Here is a 14029-nt window from a genome sequence, read left to right on the forward strand (position 1 = left end):
AGTAGCTGCACACAACTTTGAATAATATAGTTAAATGGGTTTGTTGGGGGAGTGTGGCCATGAGTACAGGTGCCAAAAAAATGTTGATGTTGGGCTGGAGACCGGCAGGCACTTCTGCCAGGCCTGACCTGTGTTTCAAAGTCCTTGGAATCATAAGGTAGGAAGATAACTGAGCCCCCACAGACTGTCCTCAGACCTGTATATGCTGTGGCATGTGCACACAACTATACCACCACAAAGTTTCTGACCTGGATTTTGGCATGAAGATATTGAGCATAGTGGCCAGGAAAAGCTTAGGCCGGGGCAAGGTAGTACACGCCTTTAATCCCAGGAGACTGAGGTGGGGGAGATCTCTGAGTTTAAGGTCAGCCTGGGACAAATATCCTAGATCCAGGCATGGTGGTATGCACATTTAATCTGGGCCACATCTACTGGAGGCCTACATAAGGACATTGGAAGAAGGAAGACTCGCTCTTCTTCGCCTGCTTGCACTCACTAGCCAGCACATCTGTTGGAGCCTACCTCTACAGAAGACCAGCTGAAACAACTAGCCTCGAGGGACTGAGCAACAACTAGATTCTTGACTTCCCATCCACAGCTGCCCGTTGTTGGGTTAGTCGGACTATAGACTGTAAGTATCACAATAAACTCCCTCAATATGGAGACATTTCATAAGGTCTATGACTCTGGAGAACCCTAATACAGAAGTCTGGAGATTTACCTGAAAGAAATGGTTCCTGTCACCTCCTTCTGGAGTAAGGAAGTCAGTTACACAAATACCATCCTGGGAACCTCAAGCTGTAAATTGTGTGAAAGTTCACTCCCTGATCTTGACCTGAGCCCAGCAGGGAGGGCCAAGTCAATGCAGTTCTGTTGGTGAGTTCTTGATTCTCTGAATTCTTTGCTCTCTCCAGTTCTCTCCTGGGATAAAGTCGTGGCTTTCCAGTGGAGAAGCAAAATCTAGGGGTGTGTATGTGATGTGGCTTTCCAGCATTTTCTGAACCTTCGTGATGGAGAGGGTAACAGGGAGGCAGGCACGTTGGCCAAGTGGCCCAAGCTGAGGAAGGATTGGAAGCGTCACTGGAGACATCTCCTTAGAACACTGACGTTTTAATTCAGGCCCCAGGACTTGTGGCATCTATAGAGTTCACTGCAGTACCGATTAGCTGTGGCTGTCATGTTCCCCTGCACCACTCGGCCGTCTGGGCCGTTTGGAATGTGTGGCCCTGAATCTAAGGTTTGAAGAGAACACTTTGTATTAAGACCCTTGGGTTTGGTGTAAAGAATTCATTAGCAGTGCTCGCTCTTCTTGTCTTCTGGAAAACACATCTTTTGAGACAGCATATTGTACAGATAATTCCATGTGACCTTTTTAGTGGGTGTAGTGTGTGCATATGCACGTGTATGTGTGCGTGCGTGTGGGGCTGAGGGGTCGTTGCCGTCGGATGTCTCTAAAGCTTTTGGCCTTGCTTTCCTTTCTGCGTGTGTGGCATATATGCATGCATGTTTACACGTGTGAGGGTGTATATATGCATGCATGTTTACACGTGTGAGGGTGTATATATGCATGCATGTTTACACGTGTGAGGGTGTATATATGCATGCATGTTTACACGTGTGAGGGTGTTTCTATGTACATGTGTGTGTGGAAGCTGAAGGTGGACATCAGGGCCCTCCTGGATGGCACTCTGCCGCATTGACTGAGGTGTCAGCTGAATGCTGGGCTCGCCGGCTAGCCCAGGCAACTCTACAGCTAGCTATCTGCCGCTGCATTCTGAACTCATGAAAGCCACCAGAGCCACCTAGTTTAAGTCAGAACTTCTCATCTTCATGTTTGTGTGACAAGTGTCTTATCCACTGGGCTATATCTGGCCCCTCACCTTATTTTAGTGTCCGAGTCAGGGTCTGCTATTGAACGTAAAGCTCGTGGCTACACTGGCCAGCCAACTGGGCTCTGGAGTTCACTGTGCCCACATAGTCCTCTCCCTCAGTCCCCAGCTCTGCCCAGCGCTAGGGATTACAGACATGCGCCATCATGCCAAGCTTTACATGGGTACAGAGAATCTGAACTCGGTTTTTACCCTGTAGTAAAACAAACTTAAAAAAAATCCCAGACCCGGGCTACTACCCCGCCTTTGGTTATTGAGATCCCGGATGAAAAACACACACAGCCTTTACATTTACAATAAGCCTTAAACAACACAAGAGCTGGGCAGAGATCTACCCTCTATGCTATTAGAATCTACTTTTTCTGTTGATAACCCTGAGTTATTACTATGTTTCGTCTGGGCTGCTCCTAGCTCTGATTGGCCGGCCCTCAGGGCCATGTTTATACGGTTCAGCTAACCCATGGCGCCTTCTCCTTTCTCCTGTCCTGCACATTCTTCTATTCCATGGCAGCTTCTTTCGTCTCCTCCCTCCTTGTGGTCCTCTCTCACCCAAGCCTGTGAAATCTCAACCCCACCTCTGTCTCTTCTACCCAGCTATTAGCTGCTGGCATCTTTAGTCACCAATCACAATAAACTGGGGGCAGGGTCACTCAGTGTCTTACATGTAGACTCTCTTGTCTTTAGGGTAACCAGCCTCAGAGGCCCCATATTAGTATTACAGTACAAGCAGCATTAGGCCAGCCCCACTATGTGACCCTCACACAGTAGGCATTTTACTGACATAGCCCCACGGCACTCATGGATGTGCAGAGTATACTCTGTAGAACAGTCTACATACTAAAGACTGTTGACAGCCGTGCAGCTCTCGTCTGTGTCTATGACAGCATGGATTTCTTTTAGTTGTTTTCTTTTTTTTTTTTTTTTTTTTTTTTTTTTTTTTTTTTTGAGACAAGGTCCAATGAGGTAGCTCTGGCTAGCCTGGAACCCAACCTGTAGACTAGGTTTGCCTGAGATGTCAGCAGTCCTGCCTCTGTCTGGCTTCTGGTGGGATCACAGGTGCATGGTGCCATTACCTGGCAGGAGGTAACGGGGGTCATGAGAAGGATCAATGAAGTGCAGTGGTTCACGTCTGTCATCCAGTTCCTGGTTCCACAGGTTCTAGGACAGCTGGGGCTACATGAGTTACAGTTAGCTTAGGCTACAGTGAGACTGTCCCTATAAAAACACATCAGCAAGAAGAGGGGGTTACAAGCAAAGCATGCTGGGAGCCCAGTGTTAGCATCTTCTCAACTGGTGAATGGTAGATGAGAACAAGTGACCTCAAGGCCATGAGCAAGTAGTGGACGCCCGGCAGCCTGGTGACAGAGCTCTCAACACCCTGCACAGGTCATCATTACACGGTCACTGGGGAGAGTACCGAGGCCTCAAAATGCTAAGCCAGAGCTCTCCTACTAGCTGCACCCTTGACATGGAAACGAGTTTAATGAGGTTATCTGAAATGCCTTCTTCAGTCGCACATGGCTTCCCAGGGAACCTTAGGGTTCATGAGCTCCTTTTACAGCCTGAGAGCAATGCTGGGCCACTGCTTGTCCAGTATCAGGCATGCTTAGCCCTGGACTCCATACAGGTGTACAGCCAGTGACGCTGACACCGCAGCTTGAAGCTGACATGAATAACAGCGTGAAGTTTGCTTCCTGCTCTAAAGTCCACTGGGAAGAACTGATTTGTTTGATGAATTGGTTTTTGTTTTGTTTTGTTTTGTTTTGTTTTTCATTCCTGGAAAAGAAGCCCACATGAGGTATCCCACGCAGGGTATCGGGTGCCGCAGAGGCCACAACATCCCCGTACCTACTCCGTGCTCATCACTGGCTTTGCAGATGATGGCACAGCCGTGGTCACAGACATCCGTGCTGGTGTGCGGTTTCTGCTTCCCTGCCTGCCGCTGCCAGTCGCTGCCAGTCGGGGTTGAGACCTGGAGATGACCTTTGTCCCACATGTTTCAGAACACCCTGTGACAGCAACATGGGCCAGTTTCCTCTGCTCTTCTCAGCTGTCCCCAGCCAGCCAATCCTGAACAAGACAGCCTTGTTTTTTAATCCTCAAGTCCCAAGATATTAGAGCCATTCCATGAACAGGGTGTGATTCCAGAGGGTCTTGTAAAAACCTTGTTGGGGAGGAGTGGCAGGCCAGCTTTGGGGGAGCTTTTCACTCTCCCTCACTATGGACTCATAGGCCAGAGTGACCTTCCCCTTATTGCTTATGACACCTTGGGCCCTAGATGGCTCTTGTTTTAAGTCCCTAGGAATTCTGAAATAAAGTGAGCTTTGGGGTGAGGTGGAAGGGCTCCCAGGGCCCCAGTGCAGCCCTCCTGGGCTGCTGGAAGGTCATTTCCTCCCAGCCTGGGTCACTGCTGCCACTCAGTGCCTTGAAGGTTAAACGCTCTGGGAGATATTTTTAAAACAGCAGGGGCTAGTTAATCTAAAAGTGACATTTACAGTCACCGCCGTGTGAGCTGCCTGCCAGCAGCTTAGATCCCGGCCTCGGCCAACAAGGAGCTTGAAAAATGTCAACCCTGGATACACAGCTGGGAAGCCATGGGGAAAGCAAGGCCGAAGTGTGAACGCAGTAAGTGAGCCCACCCCTCCCCGGGGCCATGGGCCTCAACGCCAGTCCCCTGGGATGGTGTGTGTGTGTGTGTGTGTGTGTGTGTGTGTGTGTGTGTGTAAGCATAGTGTCAGCCCCAGACAAAAGCAGCCACTTGAGAGTTTTAGGGGACACTGAGGGAGCTGCTGAGAAGTTTGTTATAGAAACCAGTCTCTGATTCTGTGTTTTCAGGTGGTGCCTGCCGCCTTCCTTTATTATTGCTGTTACTATTATTTTAAAATAAAACCGGACTTCCGTATAGGTTGGTGGCCATCTCTACTTGCCCAAGACAGGGTGATTCCTGGGGACTCAGAATTCTCTTTTATTATGTCTTTGGCTGGTGTTTATTTACCCAGGATGTCCTGGAACTCCCCCTGCCGTCTAGGCTGGTCTTGAACTCATAGCTGCCCTCTTGTCTTAAAACAAAACAAAACAAACAACACTGGCTTCTCCATCCTTCAGTAGAGGCCCAGGTCCTGATCAGAGGTACAGATCTGGGATTTCCTTCATCCGTGACTTCCTCCAAAAGCCCTGGAATGCATTGTAGGTGTGTTTGTGTCTGTATAGGAGTTGTGCAAACCGTGTGTGTGTGTGTGTGTGTGTGTGTGTGTGTGTGTGTGTGTGTGTTATAATATTTTGGTCTAATACAGAAATGACCGAGGCATCAAACCTGGTTCTCAGGCTGTGCGGGATATGGCCATCCTTGTATTTCGAAATGGAGGTAGCCTCTGGATCTTCCTCCAATAGAATCCTGGCAATCTCCCGATCTAACATAGCCTCTGAATCTTGAGTCAGGAATTTCACTTTCAGGGTGGGTTTGTGTGTCCCTAGTGGGTTGTGGGAGTAGTCCAAAATCACAGCAACCTGGGCACACACTCAGTCTTTGTGTGTGTGTGTGTGTGTGTGTGTGTGTGTGTGTGTGTGTGTGTGTGTGTGTTGTGGGGACGGGGTGCTCCCGGCACCTTGGCTATGTACCTCCATTCTAGGAATCCATGGCTCCTATCACAGAGCCGGACCGAGGGGTTGATCCCTGTGTGGCAGGTCTGAGCAGGATGTTCAATCACATGACCTTGAGATTCCGAGGGCAGGGAGAAGCAACAGGTGCTATTTGCTCCATGCCCTGGGGTCAGAATGCCAAGCTGTAGAGAATTTCCCGATGACTCCAGCCAGTCAAGCGGTAGATGGTGAAGGTCCCACCCCAGTTTGGCTCGCTCCTGCCCTTCTCTGAGGCCTCTTAACTACGCCATGCTGGTGCTTGCTCTGTAGGAGTAGCCACTCTCTAGGAAAGACCCGTTAGCTTGCCCAAGCTTGGTGTCAGTCCACCTTTTTTTTCTTTCTTGAACATGCCTGTTTTACATTTATTTATTTGTGCAGTCAAGGAACATGTTGCAGGGTATTTGATCACACTGTGAACCCCAAGATTGTGTTATGTACTGAAAATACCTGTTTCTAGTTGTGGTGTGGCTCAGCCTTAGCACACATATTTAATCTCTGTGGCTGGAACAGACACACCCATGGTATTCACCTTTAACCCAAACGATGAAGGTAAAGTTGTCTGTACAAGGAAGTGATGTCTAACTGCGTGGCAGACAAAGTGACAAATCAGAGAAAGATCTGACAGAAGATGAGTCCATAGATAGGATACGCCCAACTCTCGAGAACCGACAGGAAAAAGGTTACTTAAGAAAGAAGCACCAAGCTGGGTGGTGGTGGCGCACACCTTTAATCCCAGCACTTGGGAGGCAGAGGCAGGCGGATTTCTGAGTTCGAAACCAGCCTGGTCTACAGAGTGAGTTCCAGGACAGCCAGGGCTACACAGAGAAACTCTGTCTCAAAAGAGAGAGAGAGAGAGAGAGAGAGAGAGAGAGAGAGAGAGAGAGAGAGAGAGAGAGAGAGAGAGGGGAAGGAAAAGGAAAGAAGGAAAAAAGAAAAGAAGCACAGAAAAGAAATGGATGGGGGGCGGCGGGGAAGGCAAAGTGGCAGTTGTATAAAGACAATGGGAAGAGAGAACAAGCTAGACACAGTGAAGACACAGTGAGCCCGAGAATGAGAAGGAGCCAGAAGATACAAAATACAAGGATGGATAGCCCACACAGCCTGAGAGCCAGGTTTGATGCCTCGGTCATTTCTGTATTAGACCAAAATATTATAACACACACACACACATGGTTTGCACAACTCCTATACAGACACAAACACACCTACAAGGCATTCCAGGGCTTTTGGAGGAAGTCACGGATGAAGGAAATCCCAGTTTTAGTTTGAGACCAAGCAGAGCAATTCAGGAGAGGCCAAGAGAAGAGCCAGATTGAAGCAGTCAGCTTGGAGAGGAGTTTGAGCCAGACACCTGAGTTGAACCAGCCAGCCAGAGTTCAGAAAGAGCTAGAAAGGGTGAGCTTATTCAATAAATAGTAAGTCTCAAAGGCTGAAAACATTCTAGGCTGAGATCAGATTGTACAAAAGCTAGAAGCTTCCGTCCACTGCACTTCCAGCCCTAGGCCTAGGTTAGCAGACAGAGGCAGTGAGCATTAGAGACAATTAACAGGCGAATAAAAGTTAACTTGTAAAGCACTTGCAGGTCGGTTGCTTCTCCCTCCCGCCATGTGAGTCAGAGGGATCCAACCATCAGGCTTGGCAGCAAGTACCTTTCTTTACCTGCTAAGCCACATTGCTGGCCCTCGCTCAGTCTCAGGACGTGAAGGTGATTTGTGAATAGGAGGGGTACTGAAGGAAGGTTCTGAGCTCCTCTCTGTAAACTTCAGTCATGTCTGGGGAACTGTGTCACCGCGGAGCCCGGCTGTGGACTAGTCCGGGACCCACACTGCCTTTGGGGAGCACGGAGATTTTGTGGTAGGACCTCTCAGAATCTTCTCATTGTGGAGTACCCTGAGGAAGGGACTGCCCCTGATGCTTCCTGGCAGACGTGAGGACTGCCTCACGGGATCTTGGGAACCTCTGATCAGCTGTGCTGGACGCTTTCTTCATTTCTATGCAGGGTTCCAGCAGACACTGGTGTGGTGTGGGCAGGAGCTCAGAGTTCTGTGTACCTCAGTCTTCCAGGCTTCTAGTTGAATCAGGACAGGGGTGGGGGTGGGGGACAGAATACAGTTAGGTTGACTGTGGGCTCAGCCTGCAATCCTAGCTCCACTATTTCCTGGAGACATTGCTACCAACATGCAGGTCCATGATCTGATACCTCAGATTCTCTGTATTCCAAAAGAAATTAGAAAGCAGAAACCAATAAATAGATATATATATTTATATTTAATCTGCTTATATTTAATATATTTATAATGTATCTATTTATATTTAATAGATATATTTACAGTTTGGCCAGACTAGGGAAAGAATACAGCTAGTTTCCAGCAGACCCATGCCAGCCTTGCACCTGACAGAAGTTAGAAGGATCCATGGGGTTTGCTCTGATGCTGTGCCCTGTCCCCTCCTGGGGTCTGGGGGAAGGACTCCTGGGCCTCGTCCCATGTCCATGAGCAACAGGGGTCAAAAGCACAGAGGTCAGAGGTTCCGGGGATGCCCCCAGCCAGCACTCGGTGTCAGCAGCAGGCTTCTGTGTACATCTCATACCTGCTCTGGGCTTCCAAATCTATTCTGGATTTGCGATTTCAGAAAGAACTGTTTACAAAGCTGTGTTGTTTCAAGCTTCTCTGTGGGAAGGGGCTAGGCAACTCAGTCACCTGGGAGCTTTGTAGTGAAGAGGCAGGCCCAGGCTATAAGCCTCAGTCTGGTCTCATGGAGCTTACTGTCCTGCCTGGGAGATCCGTGTACACAGGACAGTGGCTCACACCACTGCCACATGGGATGAGCCACTGAAGTCTGACAGTCTAACATGGATCCTCTGAAGTGGGAGGAGAGACAGGACTCTTGAAAGTTGTTCAGACTTCCTCACATCCATCACTACGTCACGCACAGCATTCTCTCTCTCTCTCTCTCTCTCTCTCTCTCTCTCTCTCTCTCTCTCTCACACACACACACACACACACCTTTTGTGTGAAAGTCCGTTTTCAGAACGATGAACCCTGGGGTTTGACGCTTATGTTTTGAGTGACAATGTGTCATCCTGACCTCTGAGAAGATCCATGACACGTTTTGACCCACCGCTGGCCTCAGCCCCTCGCCCCTCTCTGCACCGTGGAAAGCCCTGGGATGCTCCCTGGTTTTACTCAGGACAAGATGGATTAGCTGACCATGTACAGTCCTGTCCGGGCCATTTCTTCAAGGGTCCTGGGTCATCTCGGTGGGGAAAGTACTTAGAATCACAATGTGGGTATCAGGCACACCTGTGGACTTCTGAGCTTGTTTTTTGAGGCAGGGCCTCACGTGTCACCTTCCCGCTTCAGCCTCCGGAGTGCTTGAGATCACCACCATGGCCAGCTGTCCGTGGCTTTCTTACAAGATATTTTTGTCTCTTCTGTGTGTGATGGAGCAGCCTGGGAGCAGGGAGATGAGCTGGAGGCTTGTGTAATGACCCAAGGGCTCTCAGAGGCTTGAACTCCATCTTAGATAATGTGTTCAGCACAGTGCCTGGAACACTGTAACCCAGCTGGCATCCGTCAGTTCTTCTGCCCTCTGCCTTCCTTGTGTACGAGAAAACCAGGATTCAGGAGCTTGGTGAGAACTCAGGCCCACACGACAGTGAAGGGGCGCTTGAACGCACCCCTTCAGGCACGTGATGCGTTGTGTGTAGGGTTCTTGGGGTATTTGGTTTGGTTTGGTTTTTTTGAGACATTCTGGTGTAGCCTAGGCTGGACCCAGGCTTGTATGTAGCAGAGGCTGACTCCTTATCCTCCTCCCTCCACAGTCACAAACTGGGATTATTGGCATGTGCCACCATGGCCAGCTGGGTTCTCATTTTGTTTTTAAATGTTTTCATTAAACAATCCTGGGGAGGTGCATGCGTCACGGTGTGTGCATCACGGTGCGTGTGGAAGTCAGAAGACAGCCTGAGGAACCGGTTCTGTCCTCACTCCATGTGGGTTCCAGGGACGGAACTCAGGTCATCAGGCTTGGCAGTATGGGCCTTTGTCTCCTGAACCATTTCATCAGCCCCAGATTTACGGTTTTGACACAAACCCTGCTCCCTCAGGCCACCCTTCTCCCATTGGATGAGGTGGAAGAAGGATTCCAGCTAGAGTCCTCAGGCTTGGGTCACACTTCATACTTGTAACCCGGAATTTCCACCTCCCTGACCTTGCCAAGCTGACATGGCCTGCAGAGCCGATCTCAGTGCCCTTGACCTACACAACCTTACAGCTTTTCTGAGCCTCGTGGCCGCCCCCGCCACCTCCTCCGGCCCCGAAGCAGCCAGGGCAGCACAGGAAGCTGCAGTACAAGGGTACAAACAGAATCAGTGCCAAAGAGCTGCCCAGGAGGCAGCGGGTACTGGGCCCTGACCCGGGTGTTGCCTTCAACCTAGAGCTCCATTCCCACCAACACCCAACACGGTCACCTCAGTTTCTGGGGCTGATGCAAAGCCCTGGGACTTCTCCATCTGACCTCTGGAGGTTACTTCACTGCACACAGGTTAGATGTTGCAAGAGGCTGCCCTAGGACCAGCCCGGGGGAGGCCTCAGCCAGATGGGAGAGAAGCCATCTCTTCTACACACTTGAGAGAAGAGATGCTCCCGCCCACCAGCTGATAGATACCAGGTGAAGCAAAGGGTGAGGTTTCCCAGGGCTGCCTGGGAGAGGAGTGCGACTGTCATGGGTGGTCACTGTGGTCACGAGTGCCAGCCTATGCAGTTTGAGCGCCATCAGCCAACAGCCTGCTGAGGATGCTACCGTCACTGTCCCTGTTCTGCACGCGGGGAAGTTATGGCTCAGGTTAACTCTCGAACAGCAGTCTAAGAGATTGAAGGTCAGATGGGCTCTCCTGGCATTAACTGGGTGCTTGCTATGTGCTAGGTTGTGCCTTTCTGCGTCAACATTCCCAGAGTTCCCTGGGGTGTGAAGTCACCTGATTGTTAAAATAATAATAATAATAATAATAATAATAATAAAAACGTTTTTCCTTCCCCAGACCTGCTCCCAGAATGACAACTCTGAGACCAAATATTTATTAATAAATGCCTAGGCCGTAAGCTTTGGCTCATTCCCTGGCTAGCTCGTAACTTATTTAACCCACTTAAAGTATTCTGTGTCTACCGCTTCCCTTCAGTCCCAGCCCGCTTCTTCTTTCGTATCTCCTTAGCTCGCGTCAATCTCCTTTTAGTCTCTCGTTATTTCCCAGAATCCTCTCTCTTCCAGCCAGTGTCCCACCTCCCACTTCCTGCCTCAGCTCATTGGCCATGGGTTTTTTTATTGACAGGTGAATCTATCCCCCTACCCCTGTGTCTTCTCTATCTACCATGCACCGGCTTTCTTGTCCCTGATGTCCCAGCGCCTCCAACACTGCTCATGCGCAGTGCTCCAGTGCTGCTCTAGGCCTATCTGGACGGCTAGACGGCTTCTCTGGAGACCTGCATGTGGTAATTCTGGGACCTACCGACTCTCATGGAGCCTCACCTCCCGGCTGCTGCTTTTTCTGTTGTTTGTGGATTGTTTTTCTTTGGGGGCCTGGACAGTATCTGGCCCCACCCTGAAGCTCAAGGCTGGCTTCAAGCATGCTGCAATCTTCCTGCCGCAGCCGGGGTGCTGGGGGAACAGGCTTGAGTTGCTCCTTCTAGCCTATTGAATTATCTGCCTATTACAGGTATCATCCGTGTGCCTCCAAGCCACGTGACGGCAGGCAAGCCACGCCCCCTCCCTGGTCACCAGAGTCTCATCTTTAATGATACTTTCCAGGGGGCTGGAGACAGGGTTCAGCATGTGTTGGTCCCTCTTGTAAAGGAGTTGCTTCTCAGTGCCCACATCTGGCAGCTTACAACTGCCTGTAACTTCAGCTCCTGGGGGATCTGGGGCCCTCTTCTGGTCTCCGCAGGCAAATGCACGCATACGCTTAAACTTATATACACTTAATTAAAGATAAAATAATTTTTAAAAAAAGAATACTCTTTGAGCGAGGTGTGATGGCGAATACCTGTATCTCAGACCTTGAGAGGCTGAGGCAGGAAGGCCAGTGTTATTTCCAAGCTAACCTGGCTACATTGTCAGACTCTGTCCCAAAAAGAAGGGAGAAAAAAGAAAGAAAAGAAAGAGAGAAGGGAAGGAAGGAAGGAAGGAAGGAAGAAAGAAAGGAAAGAAGAAAAGACCACATCTGGTAGCCCATGCTTTCAATCCCAGAGGCAGAGACAAGCAGATTCTATGAGGTCAAAACTAGCCTGGTCTACATAGCAAGTTCCAGGCTAGTCAGGGCCACACAGTGAAATCTTATAAAGAAGAAAGTCCTTTTCTATATTTGGGCAGAACACCCTGGTCTCCCTGAAGCCCTTTCCAGGAAGTGTGGGGTCCGCCCCTGTTCCTTTGGAGACAAGACGTTTTATTTTTTAGTTATGTTTATTTATTTAGTTTGTGTGTATATGTGTGAGTGTGGTCACCATTGCATGTGTGTGATCGTCAGACAACAGCAGCTTGTGACAGTGTTTCTCTCCTTCTACCTTGCATGCCCAGGGCTAGAGCCGTCTCCCTGCCTCTGTTGAGGAGAGCACTAAGATTGTCACTAAAAGTGACCACACGAGCTCGGCTGATTCTCACAGTAATCCCAGGAGGTGTGTGTGGGTGAAGATTGTCTCTTTTCTAGGTGAGGGACACTGGTTCAGAATGAGGTCAAAATCTGCACAGGATAACACTCTTCCTCCTCCTCCCCTCCTCTTCTTCCTCCTCTCCCTTCTCCTCTTCCTCCTCCTCATCTTCCTCTTCCTTCTCTTCTTCTTCCTCCTCCTCCCCTCCTCTTCTTCTTCCTCCTCCTTCTCTTCCTCCTCCTCCTCCTCTTCTTCTAAAAATAAATGTACAACATAGACATGTTCTTTTTTAAAAAAATTTATTAATTTTATGTATATGAGTACACTGTCTCTGACTTCAGACACACCAGAAGAGGGCATCAGATCCCAGATGGTTGTGAGCCACCATGTGGTGGCTGGGAATTGAACTCAGGACCTCTGGAAGAGCAGTCAGTGCTCTAACCCCTGAGCCATCTCTCCAGCCCCCAATGCTCTTCTTGGGTGTCAGAGCATCACACTCCGTCCGCTCTAGGCTCTCAGTGAAGATGGCACGTGGGCTGTGTGTGAACTGTGCTTCTGTTTACTCGGACAAGAAGCATATTGGACACCTGGTCGCCCTGCATCAGGCTGCAAAGGGAGTGGCTTTGCAGAAATACCCTTGTCCCCATAGGCAGGGGTGTGGTTTAACTGTCCCTAGGGCCAGTGTTCACCCTAGTGGTTAAAGTTGGCTACTTGCTCCTCTCCTGGCATCTGGGGAGCCCTTGGACACCCACTCTCTTTTCTGATAATCTCACCTCTTTTTCCCTTGTGTCCAGTGCGGTCTACCCCAAGAAAATGCTGAACCATCCTCTCTCCTCCTGACAGGCACCCGAGGGCAGAGGACAAGGACACTCTTGTAGTGTTGCTCACCGGAGGTCACCTACGCTGGTTGGTGGGAATGTTTCAGACAGGTCCCAGAGAAGCTGACTTAGGCAAGGAGAAGGGTTGCATGAGCGTGAAGTAGGCTTAAGGACGGATGTGTAGCAAGCCAGGAGGAGGTGGCCTTCTGTTCTGGCAAGCCTCAGATCATGGAGAGAGCCAAGTAAGGACTGAGCCAGGGCCAGAGTTGTGGTGACAGGTAAGGTGTACTGAAGGGAATTCCAATTCCTCTGTGCATGCTGCCTGGGAGTATCGGCCAAGCCCCTCCCCTGTGGCCTGATACAGCGCACCACAGCCTCCTGCTGAAAGGTGACACTCAGAAGGCTGGATTCTCTTAGTCACCCTGTGGGCACTTGTGAGACTCTCCTGAGAATGGAACTGGTGGCCACGTCCCCAGTGTCGGTAAGTGGCCCCAAACATTCAGCAGCTAAACCGGGTGAGAGAGAAAAAGTCCAAGTAGGGACTGCAGGATGCTGACATGCTGTCCCTGTCCCTCCAAGACCTCGCCTAGACAGGGTGAATGTGTTATTTTGGCTAGGTGGGGGGTGGGGGGGCAAGCCCTCCACCCGCTGCACCATGGCCACTGGCCAGCACTTGCTGGAGCCCGTCAGCTTCCTGCATCGGTCATGGGAGGCTGAGTGGCTCCGGCACCAGACAGTCGTTGCTTGGGTTTGAATCGCAAGTAAAAATAAATCTAGGGGGTGTGGCTTAGCTGAGTATCTGCCTCAAGTGGACAAGGTCCTGGGTTTAATTGTAGCCCTGGCGGAAAAAAAAAAAAAAAAAAAAAAAAAAGTAAAAGAAATAATAAAAAAAAAGAATTTTTACCACCAACCAGTTTGGGGGTCAGCTAGGTCAGGACAGGGGAAAGCAACCTCCCGGGAAACAGATGCTTGCTGGGAGGCCCTTCCTTCTCCAGTCTCTGCTGTTCAGACCACTGCCCAGAATGCAGAGACCTGGGTCTGC

At 50.0% G+C, this 14029-nt stretch overlaps 1 protein-coding gene across 2 annotated transcripts in view; it reads left to right on the forward strand.

The window, feature by feature from the left end:
• Nucleotides 1-3998: 3998 nt before the first annotated feature.
• The window catches only part of Acacb (acetyl-CoA carboxylase beta), a 109721-nt gene continuing 99690 nt past the window's right edge, over nt 3999-14029 (forward strand). For both annotated transcript variants that reach the window (XM_076922462.1, XM_076922463.1), the window contains exon 1: nt 3999-4514. The gene's annotated coding sequence lies outside the window, so the exon portion shown is untranslated. The remainder of the gene's footprint in view (nt 4515-14029) is intronic.

The sequence above is a fragment of the Arvicanthis niloticus genome, chromosome 24 (genome assembly GCF_011762505.2).
Source record: "Arvicanthis niloticus isolate mArvNil1 chromosome 24, mArvNil1.pat.X, whole genome shotgun sequence".
Taxonomy (NCBI): domain Eukaryota; kingdom Metazoa; phylum Chordata; class Mammalia; order Rodentia; family Muridae; genus Arvicanthis; species Arvicanthis niloticus.